This window comes from Diceros bicornis, chromosome 7 (genome assembly GCF_020826845.1).
Source record: "Diceros bicornis minor isolate mBicDic1 chromosome 7, mDicBic1.mat.cur, whole genome shotgun sequence".
Classification (NCBI taxonomy): domain Eukaryota; kingdom Metazoa; phylum Chordata; class Mammalia; order Perissodactyla; family Rhinocerotidae; genus Diceros; species Diceros bicornis.
In genome coordinates this window covers 57,265,204-57,281,568 of record NC_080746.1, presented here as the reverse complement: position 1 = coordinate 57,281,568, position 16,365 = coordinate 57,265,204, and the positions used below count along the sequence as shown (strand labels likewise).

The 16,365-nt window shown below is 42.0% G+C and overlaps 1 protein-coding gene across 2 annotated transcripts in view; it reads right to left on the bottom strand.

Moving 5' to 3' along the window:
• Positions 1-15,895, bottom strand: part of FAM168A (family with sequence similarity 168 member A) — a 180,274-nt gene extending 164,379 nt beyond the window's left edge. Inside the window, exon 1 of one of the 2 annotated variants that reach the window (XM_058545629.1) lies at positions 15,516-15,895. The gene's annotated coding sequence lies outside the window, so the exon portion shown is untranslated. The remainder of the gene's footprint in view (positions 1-15,515) is intronic. The other variant, XM_058545633.1, reaches the window with a different exon arrangement.
• Positions 15,896-16,365: the final 470 nt, after the last annotated feature.

Below are 16,365 nucleotides of genomic sequence, written 5' to 3'. Positions count from 1 at the left end.
GGGAAAATAAATAAATAAATAAAATTATAAAAGTTAAAATTGATCAGAAAAGCAATCATAAGGTCCCAACTTCTCCATTTACCACTGTGACCTTCATTCATTCCAAGAGAGATTCCAGGGTCTGTCACAAATCAAGTTCTTTCTGGGTCTCTACACGTCTACTGCGTACATAGCTCCACTGACCCAGTTATGGGCGAAGAATAGAGAAAAGCTACATGAGAGTGGACTGAAGTGTAGTGGAGACAACACAAGGGGAAGCAGGGGGAGATGCCACAACAGAAAAGCCATTCTACTAAAACTCAGCCTAGAACAACATGGAGTAACGTCAACTGGTTGGGAAATTATAGCTGCTAATGGACCAGCATGAAACTATGGATTCACTCAACAAGAACTTACTGATGCCTATTCTGTGCAAGGCCCAAAAATGGGCTCTTGAAAATAAAAGGATGATCAGATACAATCCATGCCCACTGCAAGTGAAGGAGACCAATAAATAATAAATACATGGATAATTACAATGAGGGCAACCCAGAGATGGGGTACCCAATCCCAACCTGGGAAAGAAAGGAAAGCTTTCTGTAAAAGGTTAACTCCCAGGCTGAATCTTAAAGGCTGAGTAGGAGTTAAACCAATTAAGAGTTACAAAGAGATGTCTAGGCCCAAAGAGGAGCATGTGCAAAGACACTGAAACAAGAGGCATGCCACATCTGGAAAACTGCAAACACAGTACAATGTATACTTCATTAGTACGAGAAGTAAAATGTGCAAGCTGGGAGGAGAGACAAACAATGAATGACACTGGAGAGGGCGTTAGGCAGAGGATACTGAACTAACCGCCTTATGCACATACTAGGGAACCTAGACCTCCTCTCAAAGGTTTTAAGTATTCAAGAGTTTCATGCTAACTCCTTTCTAGAAGACAGTGTACCTACACTGACACCTGGCTGAAGGGCAGGCAGGCCTTCAGATATGCTCATTGAGAATGGATAGATGGTTTTCCCTCTCTATAACTCCACAGCCTGATCAAAATGTACTGTCAAAGCCATAAATCTCAAAAATATGGATAATATTACCACCAACATAAATAAATGCAGAAAAATTCAAAAAACACACTCCTCCTTTGGTTCTAGGGCAGGGTACTATGGAGAAATATTGGATCCCCTCAGTGAGGACTGCTACAGTTAGAAAAAATTTAGGGGGCCGGACCGGTGGCACAGCAGTTAAGTGCGCGCGCTCTGCTTCGGAAGCCCAGGTTTCGCAGGTTCGGATCCCAGGCGCACACCAACGCACCGCTTGTCAAGCCGTGCTGTGGTGGCATCCCATATAAAGTAGAGGAAGATGGGCACGGATGTTAGCTCAGGGCCAATCCTTCTCAGCAAAAAGAGAAGGATTGGCATCAGATGTTAGCTCAGGGCTGATCCTCCTCACCAAAAAAAAAAATTTAGAAAGGGGTGTTTCTCACATTCACTGACATTTTTAATTTAGAAAGAACTATTAACCTCAGTGAACTCTCCAGAACAATCCAACCTATTTCAGCTAGACTACAAAATTTAAAAAGTTGACCGAGACTCAAAGGCCATTACCATACCTGCTTTGGTTCACCAAGAAATCTAGGCAAACAGCCAAAATTAGAGCTTCATTGCCAGGAAGACCAAGTAAACTACAATCACAGAACAAATACAAAATACAAAAACCAATAAATTCAGTGCTTTATTTCTCTAATAAAAATGCTTTAAAAGCCACAACATTTTTCCTTCTTCATATGCTAAAAGTCACATTAAATCCCACACTTCACTCTAGAAGGATAATATAAACAACAGCTTCCATTTATTGAGTAATTAATATATGCCAAACATTGTGGTAAGTTCTTTATATGAATTATCTCCTTCAATCCTCACAACTAATTCAAAATTATGTACTATTATTATTGCCCTTCCCTCTTCAAAAATTAAAAAAATGTGGCACAAAAAAGTGAGGTAACTTGCCCAAGGTCTCTTAGCTACTAAGGGGGAATGCCAGGGCAAAATAGATGTATTACCTATCTGAAGAGATCATTAGCAATCTAAGGAAAATTCATCCCATTAGATCTCCTCGATTCCTAAATATCCCAATTAAATAGTTTTATAGAGTTTATCATTAAGAAGATTGACCCTTTCCCCATAGCAACAAATGGTGACCAGACCCTAGTGTACTAACTTGGTAGCACCAATCCATATAGCCACCCAGACGTGTCAGGTTACATCCTAAGACCTGTAAAAACTCGTTCACTCATTTAGCACTGACTCAATTATTCAACAAAAATGTACTAAGCCCTACTATGTTCCAGGTATCAAGAAGACACAAATAATCAGTGAGACACTGTCCTTGGAAGATAGCACAGCTATAGGCTTTGGAGGAAGAAAAATCTGGCGATAAATCCCACCCGAGTCACTTACTGGCTGGCGGGCCCCCGAGCAGGCTCTGTGTCTCTGAGCCTAAGTTTTCTCATGTGTAAAATAAAATAACTATGACCACTCTACAGGATAATTGTGAGTTTAAATAAGATAACACACATACAGGGCCTAGCACAATACAGGCAAAATGAATGTTAATTCTCTTCTCCCCCAGAACTAAGGTTCCAGGCTGATAAGGGTGCTGCTGAAAGGTTAAATAATGCTCAGTACTATAACTTGTCTAGCCTACCTCCTCCCTTCTTCTCTGCCCAACACAATGAAAAACCAAAGTCATTACACAACAGGATTACTTGGCTGTGGCTTTATCTGCATCTTTTTCTTTTTCTACTGCAAATGCTCCAGGTTGGGTAGGAAGACTAAATACACCTAGAGAACCACTTTTATGCACAGCTATACACTGTTCTCTAAAGGCCACTTTATACTTTTCCTTCACCACAAGGTGGTGAAAAGCAAGCAACAAACCCAGTGATTTTCTAACATCCTGACAAAGTTGTAAAACTGCTCACTCAACACTAAAGTGTTTTGGTTCTACTAAGCCAAGGAAAAACCAACTGCATTCATGCTGGTTTTCAAAACAGTATTTTTAGTAAAGGTTTAACAAAACCACCTATTTTCCCAATAAGAAATAAGTAAAGCTTAGAAACATAATCATACTAATAAATAAAAATATACCATCTTGTATTGAATCAAGACAGTGACACCAAACTAGAATAGTGTCATTGCATTCTTCACAGCCACGCCAAAAAAAAAAAAAAAAAGAGCTAGTTTCAGTTTCACTAAAGGATGTTCTTGACGAAGCCACAAAAATTATTAATTTTATTGAATCTCAACCCTAACTATGCATCTTTTTAACATTCTGTGACGAAATGGGAAGTACACATAAAGCACTTCTCCTGCATACCAAAGTACAAGAGTTGTCTCAAGGAAAAGCACTAACGTGCTTGTGCAACTGAGTTGCAAGCTGAACTAGCTGCTTTTTTCATGAAACACCATTTTTAGAAAGAACGACTGGCAGACAAACTATGATTATTCAGACTTGGATGTCTGGCAGACATTTTTTTCAAAAATGAACAATGTGAGACTGTCACTTCAAGAAAACAACTGTCAGTATTTGTTGCCAACGATAAAATTTGAGCTTTCAAGTGAAAATTAGGAAAGGCTTGTCTGGTGAGATTGGTGGTGATATTAACAAATGTGATTTTTTGACATTGTATAATAGAATGTGTCAATATTTAGAAGATCTGTGTAACTCAGTGAACCAATATTTTCCAAATGACCAATGCATGATGCTACAAAATCATGCACAGGTAGAAGATCCATTCAAAGTACAAAACAGACCAATGGATTTTAATGTAACAGAGTGTGAAAAGCTCACTGATATGGTTTCAGATTCCACAAGGCAATGGACCTTTAAGAAACTACCAGTTGTCAAGTTTTGGCGTAGTATCAAAAAAGAATATCCATAATTAGCTAAAAAGGCAATTAAAACATTCCTCCCTTTTCCAGCCATGTATATTTGTGGGACTGGATTTTCTTTATATACTACAAACAAAACAACCAATTGCAACAGATTGAATGTAGAAGTAGATATGTATCCAGTCGGAAAGTAAAGAGATTTGGAAAAATGTAAAATATTATTCTTCTAATTTTTTTTGTGTGTGTGTGTGAGGAAGATCAGCCCTGAGCTAACATCCATGCTAATCCTCCTCTTTTTTTGCTGAGGAAGACTGGCTCTGAGCTAACATCTATTGCCAGTCCTCCTCCTTTTTTTCCCCAAAGCCCCAGTAGATCGCTGTATGTCATAGTTGCACATCTTTCTAGTTGCTGTATGTGGGACGCGGCCTCAGCATGGCCGGACAAGCAGTCCATCAGTGCGCACCCGGGATCTGAACCCAGGCCACCAGTAGCGGAGCACGCGCACTTAACCGCTAAGCTACAGGGCCGGCCCTCTTCTAATATTTTTAGTTTAGAATAAAATAGTTATTTTCATAAAAATATGTTAACATTTAATAGGTTCATTTTTTAAATAAATCAATACTTTTAAAATTTCACAGTTTTAATTTTTAATACAGTAAATATTGATAGATATAACCCACAAACAAAAGCTCTTTGGGGTCTTCAATAATTAGTAAGAGTGAAGACACCAAAATGTTTGAGAACTATTACTATATAGCAATGAGCAAGAAGAAACCATAGCTACACACAAAAACATAAATGAATCTCACAAACAAAGTTGAGCACAAAAAGCCAGTCATACCTTAACTAACTTCATAAACAGGTAAAAATAATCTATGGTATTGGAAGTCAGAATATTGGTTACCTTGGAGGAAGGGGTAACGTTCCCTTTCTTGATCTGAGGGCTGGTTACACTTTTTTCTAAATATGTTATATATACCCCAATACAATTTCTTTTTAATTTATATTTTCTATATAAACGTACACCCATATACACACCTGCCTTAGGCTCACCTACAGAAGTTCTGTTAGCACTGGTTGGGGTAGACCCAGGGCATGTCTTTTTTTTTTTAAAAACAAAAAAGATCCTCAGGTCATTATAATGTGTAGCCGAGATACTACTTGTCAAGTAGGTTGAAAAATACTGATCTAAGAGTTTAAAACCAGGGAGCTTTATATACAGTACAGTAAAAAGAACAAGAGCTTTGGAGCAAGGCAGATCAGGTTTTTAATACAAGCTTCTCTTCTCTTACTAGTTATGTAACCAAATACAAGCTACTTAACCCACAGGCCTCAGTTGCTTCAGTTTCCTCTTCTGTAAAATGGGCATAATACCCTATAAAGTATAAGTGTGAGGATTAAATTATATAAGGGAGAGAAAGCACCCAGCATATTGCCTACCACAGATACTCAAATATTAGGTCTCTTTGTCTTTTCATCCTCATCCTCTTCCAATCCTAAGGACTGAGACAAATTACCCTCTTAGGTCTTGATTTCTTCATCCTTAAAATCAAAATAATGCAACATGACCAAACTATGCACTGTAGATCAAATAAAATAGTATAATTATATTTGCAGAAGTATAAATAGTGTAACTTTATTTACAGATAGGGATTTTTGCTATCAACTCAAAATAAAAGAGGGAGGAGAACACATTCGAAAACTAGGATAAGTAGAAAAATTATAAAGCAGAGGCTAGAAAATATGGGCATCAGCAGAAACTGTCAAGCTTGAAGGACATGATCAAAAGGCAAATTAAGATCAGAATCTCGAGTCAGCCAAGGATTGAAGTTTACTGTGAAAAATATATCAGCCCAGGTTCCTTCAAAATGTCAGTATCTAAGAAAAAGCACAATCTGTATCATCATAAAAAAGGCATATTCTGGAGGCCGGCCCGGTGGCATAGTGGTTAAGTTCACATGCTGCACTTCGGCGGCCCAGGGCTCACAGGTTTGGATCCCGGGTGCAGACCTACGCACTGCTCATTAAGCCATGCTGTGGCAGTGTCCCACATACAAAAAAATGGAGGAAGACTGGCAACAGATGTTAGCTCAGGGCCAAGCTTCCTCACCAAAAAAAAAAAAAAAAAAAAAAAAAGGCATATTCTGAAAAGGCCCAGACAGCTGTCTAAATAGGGGAGAAGGCGGAGTTGTATTGGAGCTTTGTAAACCAAGGTGTTCTTAGAGCATCTTCATGCAGAGATCAATGGCTCATTTAATAAAATGTTAAACCTTTAGATAAACAGAGTAGTTTGACAAAAAAGATTCTGTACAATTGTTTTCTAAAGATATGCATAATTGCCCAAGGAACTAAATTTTACAAAAAATAGAACAAGAAATATGAACTTGCTTTAGTCTCTTTGCTCTTCAATATTCTACAACTTCAAATTTGATTTCTGATAACACACCAGGGATGGTTAAGCTATGGCAGATGCATGGCCTGTTTTTGTACGGCCTGTGAGCTAAGAATGAAACGTAGGAGGAGGGAAGGAGGGGGAAGATGCGAAGGGAAAGGAAGAGGAGAAGGAGGAGAAAAAGAAGAAGAAATAACAGAGACTATATGTGGCTCACTAAGCCTAAAATATTTTTTACGGAAAGCATTTGCCAACCCCTAAGCATACCATCTTGCTGTCTTCTACTTTTGAACTTTGTGCTACATCATCATCATCATCAAAGCCTTTATCAATCCAATTAAATTCTAAATTCCATTCTAAATAAATAAAAACCTACATCTGGAAAAACAAGTATCACCTTACTCCTCATTAGAACATCATACTATTGGTTTGTCATCTATCCTTACTAGGTTCAGTTCAAAAACCAATCATTCACTACTTGCAAGGCACCCTCCAAGAGCAAGGACTATAAAGATGACTAGCAACAGTCCCTGCCCCCAAGAAAATTACAGTTAAGTGAAGAAGCAGACAGAAACAGTTAGTTTTCCTAAAACAGGGCAAGTACTATAACAGAGGCATGCACTGGTTGTTCCTTGTGAACAAAATGAGGACACTTATGACACCCTTAAGGATTCTGAACGGTTTCTTAGGGGAGATGCACTCAACCCAGAGGGATAAATAAAAGGAGAAACAGCATAAGCAAAAGTATGAAACTGCAAGATTATCTGTAGAAACTACATACTGCTCAGTATTACTGGTGATGGGAGATCAGGCAGGAGGAGCACATAGGGATAGGTCATAGAAGCTCTAATAAGTCATGCTAAGGAGCTTACACTTGAGAGCCAATGAAGGGATTTAAGCAGGGGAGTGACTTGGACATATGCACCTATTGGGTAGATGCTCTGGCTGCTGGGTGAAAGATAAGTTTACTAGATAGGTGATACAGAAACCAGTTAGAAAGCTGCAGCACTTGTCCAGGTGAGTTTAGGGTCTGAACTAAGGTGTTAATAGTAGGAAAAGGGGAGATGAATCCCAGAAATATTTAATTTTTAATTTTTTTTTCCCCAAAAGCGCCAGTAGATAGTTGTACGTCATAGTTGCACATCCTTCTAGTTGCTGTATGTGGGACACGGCCTGAGCATGGCCGGAGAAGCGGTGCATCAGTGCGCACCCAGGATCCGAACCCGGGCTGCCAGTAGCAGAGCATGCGCACTTAACCGCTAAGCCACGGGGCCAGCCCCAGAAACATTTAAAAAGATTTATTTTTGGCTATGAGAGATAAGGGAGAAGAAAAGATTAATGGCACAGATTCATATCTTGAGTTACTGGTTGGATGGCAGTACCTTTAAGTTAGGACAAAACTACAGGAAGAGATAATTTTAACTTTTTGTGTAGGAGGGGGTACAAACTGGGGGAGGTCAGAAGAAGTAGATGGGGAAAATGAGCTCAGTTTTGGACCTATTGAATTTGAGGATCATTGAAATGGATGAATGTGGGTAGCAAGTAGCCAGTGAGATATACAAGTCTGGAGCTCAGGAGAGAACTCTGAGCTGGACATAGAGATTGAGAGTCATCAGCGTATAAGTAGTAGTTAAAACTAATAGAGTGGGCAAAGTACTCATGGAAAGAATCTTAACAAGTCCAGTGAGCCAAGGAACCAACTGTAGGGAACATCAACATTTACTGAGAAAGCAGAAACAATAAAGATCTCTTCTTAAACATCAGCTAGTTTTGGGCCTGCCCGGTGGCGCAAGCGGTTAAGAGCGCACCCTCCGCCGCGGCGGCCCGGGGTTCGCAGGTTCGGATCCTGGGCGCGCACCGACGCACTGCTTGTCAAGCCATGCTGTGGCGGTGTCCCATATAGAGTGGAGGAAGATGCGCATGGATGTTAGCCCAGGGCCAGTCTTCCTCAGCAAAAAAAAGAGGAGGATTGGCAGATGTTAGCACAGGGCTGATCTCCACAAAAAAAAAAAAAAAAAAAATCAGCTAGTTTCAATAGCTTCAAAAATCTCTTCCTGCTAAACAACAAACTGGAAAGAGCAAACAACGTGAAATATGTTCATTAGGACATCTCATCTAAGGGACAAAGTAAAGATAAAGGAATTCAGTAGGGAGAGGGCTTTTCAGGTGGAAGGCACAGCATATGGAAAGAACAGGAGCATGACAGTACAGAATATTTGGGGATTCGCTTATTTGGTTTTACAGCAGGTATACATGCTAGAAAGGCCTTAAAAAGAGGTACAAACTAAGGCCTACAAGAACACAAGGAGGGGGCCGGCCCCCTGGCTTAGCGGTTAAGTGCGCGTGCTCAGCTACTGGCGGCCCAGGTTCGGATCCCAGGTGCGCACCGACACACCGCTTGTCGGGCCATGCTGAGGCCGCATCCCACATACAGCAACTAGAAGGATGTGCAACTATGACACACAACTATCTACTGGGGCTTTGGGGGGGGGGAGGGAAGGAGGAGGATTGGCAATAGATGTTAGCTCAGAGCCGGTCTTCCTCAGCAAAAAGGGGAGGATTAGCATGGATGTTAGCTCAGGGCTGATCTTCCTCACAAAAAAAAAAAAAAAAAGAACACAAGGAGGGAACAATCAAGGAAGATTGTGCTGTTGACATCAATGAGCCATTCTTAATTACTCCTTCTCCAGCATGTTCACATATCCTTCAGGTCTCAGCTCAAGCATTAACTCCTCCAAGCATCTCTCTCTTCCCTACTCCCCCAGGCAGATTAGGCCATGCCAACCTCCACCTTCCCCATGCCCCCATCCATGCCTCCACTGTAGAATTTATCGCACTGCACTACAGTTATGTGTGACATGTCTGTCTCCCCACTAGATTGACTATAATCTCCTTAAGAGCGGGGAATTTTAATTTTTGTATCCTGTATGCCCAGCACTCCCTTACTGCCATCTAATAATCACTCAACAGATATTTGTTGAACAGACGTCTTACACATATCTGTCACCCACAAGACTACTAGCTCCTTGGCCTTGGAACGTGTTGCAGTTGTGGATTTATGTTCTTTGTTTTGCTATACTTATGATAATATTAAAATAAATGAATAATCCAAATGTAAAATGAGTGAGGGGAGATGTATCCCAGGAGAATACTGAATACCAAAAGAACAACCTGGAGGAAAAATTAGCTCTAAACAATTCATAAGTAAAATAAAAATAATAATAGTAGCAGCTACTACATTAAGAACCAATTATACATGTGCCAGTCAGTGTTCCAGGTTCTTTGTCCTTCTTATGTCATTTAATGCATACAACCACCCAATAATGGAGTATTATCTCTCCTTACATACGCAAAAATAATTCATCTCACTTTACTACTCCATCTCTGGAATAAGTTACAGGTAGAAAACTAAGAAGGAAATGACTATATCTGTCAGGATAATGACAAGCAAACATTATATACTGCATTCTCCACTTCAATAAAGCCTCAATTGTTTCATTTTGAGCTAGCCAGCACAGTTAATGTGGAACCAGGTCCCATAAATTTACCAGGAGAAAGTCCTCTAGCACCTTCTCTGTCCCACTATATCCAACAATCTTCAAGTTTCACAGGAGAAAGTGCAAACTGATGTTCATGTATTCCTCCTCCACCGGCAGAAGAACCCTTCAGAAACGCAATAAACCAAATACAACAAGCTTTTTACCTCTGTGTACGGTGCCTGGATTTCAGTTTTGTAAACTAGGGGGGAAAAAAAAAACACTAAGATTTAAATAGTCCTTTACAGTTTTTTGTTTTTTTTGTGTGTGTGTGTGTGTGTGTGAGGAAAACCAGCCCTGAGCTAACATCCATGCCAATCCTCCTCTTCTTGCTGAGGAAGACTGGCCCTGGGCTAACATCTGTGCCTATCTTCCTCCACTTTATACGGGATGCTGCCACAGCATGGCCTGACAAGCGGTGCATCGGTGCACGCCCTGGATCCAAACCTGGGCAGCCAGCAGCGGAACACATGCACTTAACCGCTACACCACGGGGCCAGCCCTAGCGTCTCGATTTTTGCCACAGCATGGCCTGATAAGCGGTGCATTCACGGCCTGACAAGCCGTGCATCGGTGTGTGCCCGGGATCTGAACCCAGGCCGCCAGCAGCGGAGCGCGTGCACTTAACCACTACGACACAGCGCCGGCCCCAGTCCCTTACAGTTTAAAAAAGTATTTTCACATTCATTATCTCATTTGAGCCCCATTTTACAGATAAATAGAAGCTGCAACATATTATTAATGAATTTGGATTTCAAATCTCTTAGACAAAAAATTCTTGGTGTTTAGGTTGCTAAGCTTCTGATACCCATAACTCCGGATTTCCTATTCACGGTATGCTCTGTAAATCAGATGACAGACCCTCACACACAGTCAGGTGAGGACCAACGTACCAGGCTGCCTTTCTGCAAAAAGAAAGACGCACAAAAAATTTCTGACCAAAAGAGTTAACTGACTTGCCAAAACATAACATGAAGCTCTAAGCTAGTACAACAAAGAAATAGTATCTAGTAAATAAAGAACTCCTGCCAATGAGAAAAAAGCTCTAAGTCAGTGCTCTTTCACAGCTCACAAAGGCAGCTAACACCCCCCCATTCCTATTTCCAAGTATGATTGATCCACATCTGGACAATCTGATCATCCATAAATGCAAACTGGCTTCCTCTTGCTATCTAGACTATCCGTATATGTATGTATATACACGCATGCATACACACATATACTGAAGAATATATATATTTACATACATATTTATATACATATAAATAAGAAGCGTTGCTGGGTAATGGGACTGTAGACAATAATTTTGCTTCCTTTTACATTTTTGTAATTTCCAATTTCTACCATTAGCATATGTTATTTTAGTGGTGGAAGAAATAAAGCTCTTTTAAAGTTAAAAAATAATAATAAATAAGAATAAAGCAAGTCACAGAAGAATACTTACACTATGATTCTATTTACATAAAGTTGCAAAGGTAAAAAACATATTGTTTAGGATATGCACTTGTTTGGTAAAACCATAAAGAAAAGCAAGAGAATGATTCACACAAAATTCAAGAAAGTGGTCACCTCTGAGGGAGAGAGGAGATTCAATTAAGCAGGAAATCAAACAGGCTTTAAAGGTACTAGAAATCTCCTTTTTGTTAAGCTAAGTAGCAAAAACTTGTCTTCAATTTGTTATCATTCTTTAAATTGAAGATTTATGTTACATGCATTTTTATACATATGGCTTATGTCGCAATTTAAAAAGAAGATATAAACAGGGTTGAGGAATCAGAATTTGGGGGCTGTAACTCAGACTTTCACTTATTGACTTGTGTAACCTTAAGCAAGTCATTTAACCTCTCAGAGCAGTGTTTCTTCTTATTTTATAGATGAGGAAGCTAAGAGCTAACATATGTTTAGTACTTTACTGTTTAAAGTTCCTAGACTACAGCATAAACATGCAAATATGCAAATAAACTGCCAGATGATAATACAAAGTAATACCTTCTTAATAAATAATAGAACATCATAACACTAACAACTCAATGGTAGGACACACAAGGCTATTCACATTCTACTAGTCTCTTTCTATCTAAAAATAATGGCAACAACTAATATTTTTTAATGTATACTATGTAACACACTGTGTTAAATGCTTTCCATGGATTATTTTGTTTAATCCTCAAAACAACCATATGAGATTAGTTCTTTTATGCCCACTTTACAGATGAGACCATTGTGCCATGGTCACACAGCTAGGAGTAAATGGTGGACAGACTTCAGAACCCACACTCTTCACCACATTAGTTCTGCCTCACTTCTCTCACTATATTTAAATCGTCTATCCCTCCCACGACACTGAAAGCTCCTTGACAACTGCTTTTTGTTCATTTTCATTTCCTCTGGCACTTAGCATGCAATAGGTAAATAAATATTGAACAATTATTCCCTGTATGTACAGTGTTTTCAGGACATAAAGTTATTTCAGGACATGAACTGATTTGTTCCCCCTGACAGCCTTGTAAAGTATGAAAGTTTTTTTTGTGTTTTTCCCATTTTTAACCATATTCAAGTGTACAATTCAGTGGAAGTAGGTAGATTCACAACGTTCTGCAATCATTACTACTAAGTGTGAAAGGTTTTTAATGACTTTCTTGAACTCACTCAGCTATCAAGTGGTAGGATGGGGATTTGAACCCAGGACTCTTGACCCCTAAATTCACAGGCTATTCATTCTATCAAGGTACCTGTCTACCAATACCTCCATCTGCTCTCCCCTTCTCATCAGAACATTGGGAGAATCAAATGAGGTAAAGATAGTAAAAACACTTTATATACATTTCTGCTGCACAGGTGACCACAGCTGTGAGGAGAGGAAAAAAATCCACCAAGACACTTCTCCCAGGCGATTACTTTTCATTTTGAGCTTTCAAAAGCTAGGGCTTTAATATAAATATCCCACCTCTAGATCAAGCCTGCAGATCCACAAAAGAAATGTCTGGACACCAGAGTAAAGTTATGAGGAGAATTGCTTGCATTAGTTAGATTACACTCTCATCAAATTACAGGTAACTGCTCAAACCTGATTTTTATTGTAATACAGAAAGCTTCCTCATAACAAAACACTTTCAATTCCAAGGATAAGTCCAACCTTCCATCATTCTGCCCATTTGGGAACTATAAAAAAAAAAAATTCTAAATATTGGGTATTTTTATGTGCTCAACTGTGAAAGCCAAGGAAAGTGGTTTGTTTATGAGCTCAACTCTGAAGCTTGAACAAAAATAGAATTATTTTGATCCTACTGGTGCCAATGTTATCCTCTTTATATCCCTCCCCAATTTTTCTCAGTCTGAGCTCTAATCAACAGCCACTTCATGTTTAACATATCATAGTTAATCTAATTGAGTCTCGAAAACTGTTTCCCTACAGATGTTTCCTCTGTTCACACCCCTCTCTACCTTCCAGCATCACCATTCTGCCATGAGAATGAGCATATCAATAAGCTTTAAACAAAATTTCTGATGAATAGATGGAGATATTGTTTCTGTAGTTAATGCAATGTGCCTACATCAACATCATCCCCTAAAAAAATTAAAAAATGATTCTATATGCTTTATTTATCCACATCTGACAGAATTCTGACCACCTGAATTATTTTCAAAGAAAATTCAATCTACAGAAATACAGTCCAATTACTTTAAATCTTATCAAAGAGAATCAAATGAAAAACTCCATCAATACCAAACCATCTCACCAATGAATATTTATGACATTTCCATATTTCCTGTTTTCTCTCTGTTTACATAAAGCGATGGTGCCAAGATTCATCTCAGGATTATTAGCCTGCAATACAATGATGGGCCTAATTGCCTTGCAAACCAGGACACCAATAAATGGAGTCTTTAAGCAATCAATTTTAAGAGGAGGAAAAAAAAAAAGCCCTAAGCTCTTTCTGCACACATGCACGTTGCCTGACTAGGAAATAAATTCAGCCTCATATTTTTCAGTCTCATTCATCGGTTCTCAAGCAAGGCATGCTCCCTTAACTACCTCAAGCTCATCAAATCTATTTAACTCCAAATTCCAGAACTAATTTTTAAATGCACCAGCAAGAGGGCAGAAAGGAGAAGCTAGAGACATCACAGAGAAAGATATCTATCACATTCCAGCTTCATCTTCCCCACCTTTAGTTTAGGAGTGGGAAAGTTTAAAAAAAAAACTTTCTTTTTATGATATACGAATGAAAGAAGACACCCTCCCCTCCTTAATTCTACCTTAACTGCAGCCACTCTGAACTTTACCCTTTACCCTTTGATTTACTTCCGAATATGATACTAATATAAATGAAACAAACAAAAAGATTAAACTAACAGCCAAAGACGTCCTCTAGGAATCTTCAACGTACCTTCTCTCCCCTGCAGTCCCCTCTGTTACCGCCCCTCCCCCAACCACAGCCTCCAGAGCTGTCCATTTAAGTCCAACCTCCAACCCTCTTGTATCTCATGGAGGCCACCCCAATCCACCCTCTCCAGAATCATCCAATCCACCTCTTCCCAGCACTGCTCACTGTCCCTCTCCATCTTCTCTGCCCCATCCATACCAACAACTCCATGTCTCCCACCCCTTAAATAGCCTCTCTGCCACTTCACCATTAGCAACCACCTCTCCAGTCCCACCAGTTCATCTCAGACATTCCTTCTCCAAAACTCCCGCTGCCACCTTAGCCAAGGAACATTTGCTTCAAGATCCCATCCCCCAACCTTTCTCACCACCTGCCACTAGTCTTTCAGTGAGTCCAGCGCAGTGGCATCTTCTGTGCCCTCTGCCTTGACCCTGCATCCAGGGAGTGCCATGCCCCTTCCCATGGTTCTACGATCACTCTAAATCCCATCTCACTGAGCCCTCTCCCCCAGTTTCAATCCTTGTCTGCCCATTTTGGGCCTAACTTCTAATTTACCCCCCTCCTGCCAGCTCACCATCATGCTCCCCTCATTGAAAGTCCCACCCCTGCCAGCTCCTGTTCCAACCTCCATAAGCACTCCCTAGGAAAACCCCAAATTCTGCCTCCTTTGCTCTCCTAACCCACGCTATTCCATAAGTCCCCACAAATTCCACCACCACCAAATGGCAAACGCCCACTTCAAGCTCAGGTCTCAACCCATGCCAAGCCCTTTACCCCCAGCTCCTACCACCTCTATTAGCCCGCCCCGGGTCCACCCCAAATTCCACCCGACTGAATTAACACCCTCCAGGGTCCTAACCAACCCCGCAAGCCCACTCTCTATTGAAATCACCCCTCTACCGCGCGTCCAGCTCGGATCCCAAGCTGTCAACTGCTCCAGGCCAACCCCAAATCCACCACCCTCATTCAGTCCCCTCCCCCATTAAAAGCCATCCCACTCCAGTCTCATCATCCATCTCACACAAAACCATCCCAAATTCCACCCCGACCCCCCCAACCCCACGCTCCTGTCCCAGCTCCGGTCATTCCCCATTGAAAGTCCCCTTCCCCTGTCCCCCCCCAAACCTGCTTGGGTCCCACCCTCACCCCACCCCCAGCCCGCGCCTGGACAAGTATCCCCTGCCAGCGCGCCGTTCCACCGCGACCTCAACCCCCTTCCGCCAACCCGCGTGGGGGCTCTGCAGCCCCCACTCTCATTCTCCCCAGCACCACCCGCCCCGGCTCAGAGAGAGCGGACCGGGGGTGGGGGGCGGGGAGGGGGTCTCCTCACCGACGAGCCGCTGTAGGCGAAAACGGCGGCGGCGGCGGCTGAGGCGGCGATGCCCTTGTCTTCTCTGGAGGCTACTGAGGCGACGCTCTCGCTCCCTCGCCCGTGTCCAGTAAGGTGGCGGATGGCGCGCAGGGACCGGGAGCCTCCTCCTTCTCAGCGACTCGGCTCTGAATCCTCTGCAGTAGCCGCCGAGGAGCCCGACGGGTGGGGGAGGGGGCGCTCGGCTGCGGGTGAGGGAGGAGGAGACGGAGGGAGGGGGCGGGGGACCGCCGAGAAGGGAGGGGAAGGAGGAGCCGGCGCGGCGCCACGACACGTCCCACAGCCTCAGCACCCCGGGACCACAACTCCCGGCATGCCCTGCTCCTGCCCGCGCGCGGCCTGCGCCTCTAGCCGCGCGCCCAGTGCGCAGGGGCCGCGCCCTTCCTGGTCGCGGACAATGGAAGAAAGCCAACCATCCGCAGGCTGCTTTTGTAGACTCAAAGACCACCTGTGAGGGAAGTTAGGTCGCCCCGCGGCCCCATACCCAAGTGGTGATGTTCGCAGCGTCTCCAACCTTTACACGCGCGCGCGCGCACGCACACCCACACGCACACCCACATAGTCGCAGCCCTCTGGACTACGTTTCCCAGCATGCCCCATAGCCTCTCACTCTCCTTCCGGCCCTTCTTAGACCTGGTACTACAGTTCCCAGGGAGTGCGGTCCCCGCGAAATGCTGGGAGATGAAGTTCTCAGTTCTTCCTCCATGTTAAGAAAAAGAAATGAAAGAGAGGAAAAAAGGAAGGAATATGCCAACCCACTGAGGACAGGCCTAAATGGACTAGATCACCTGTGAGTCTGTACTGTCTTCGC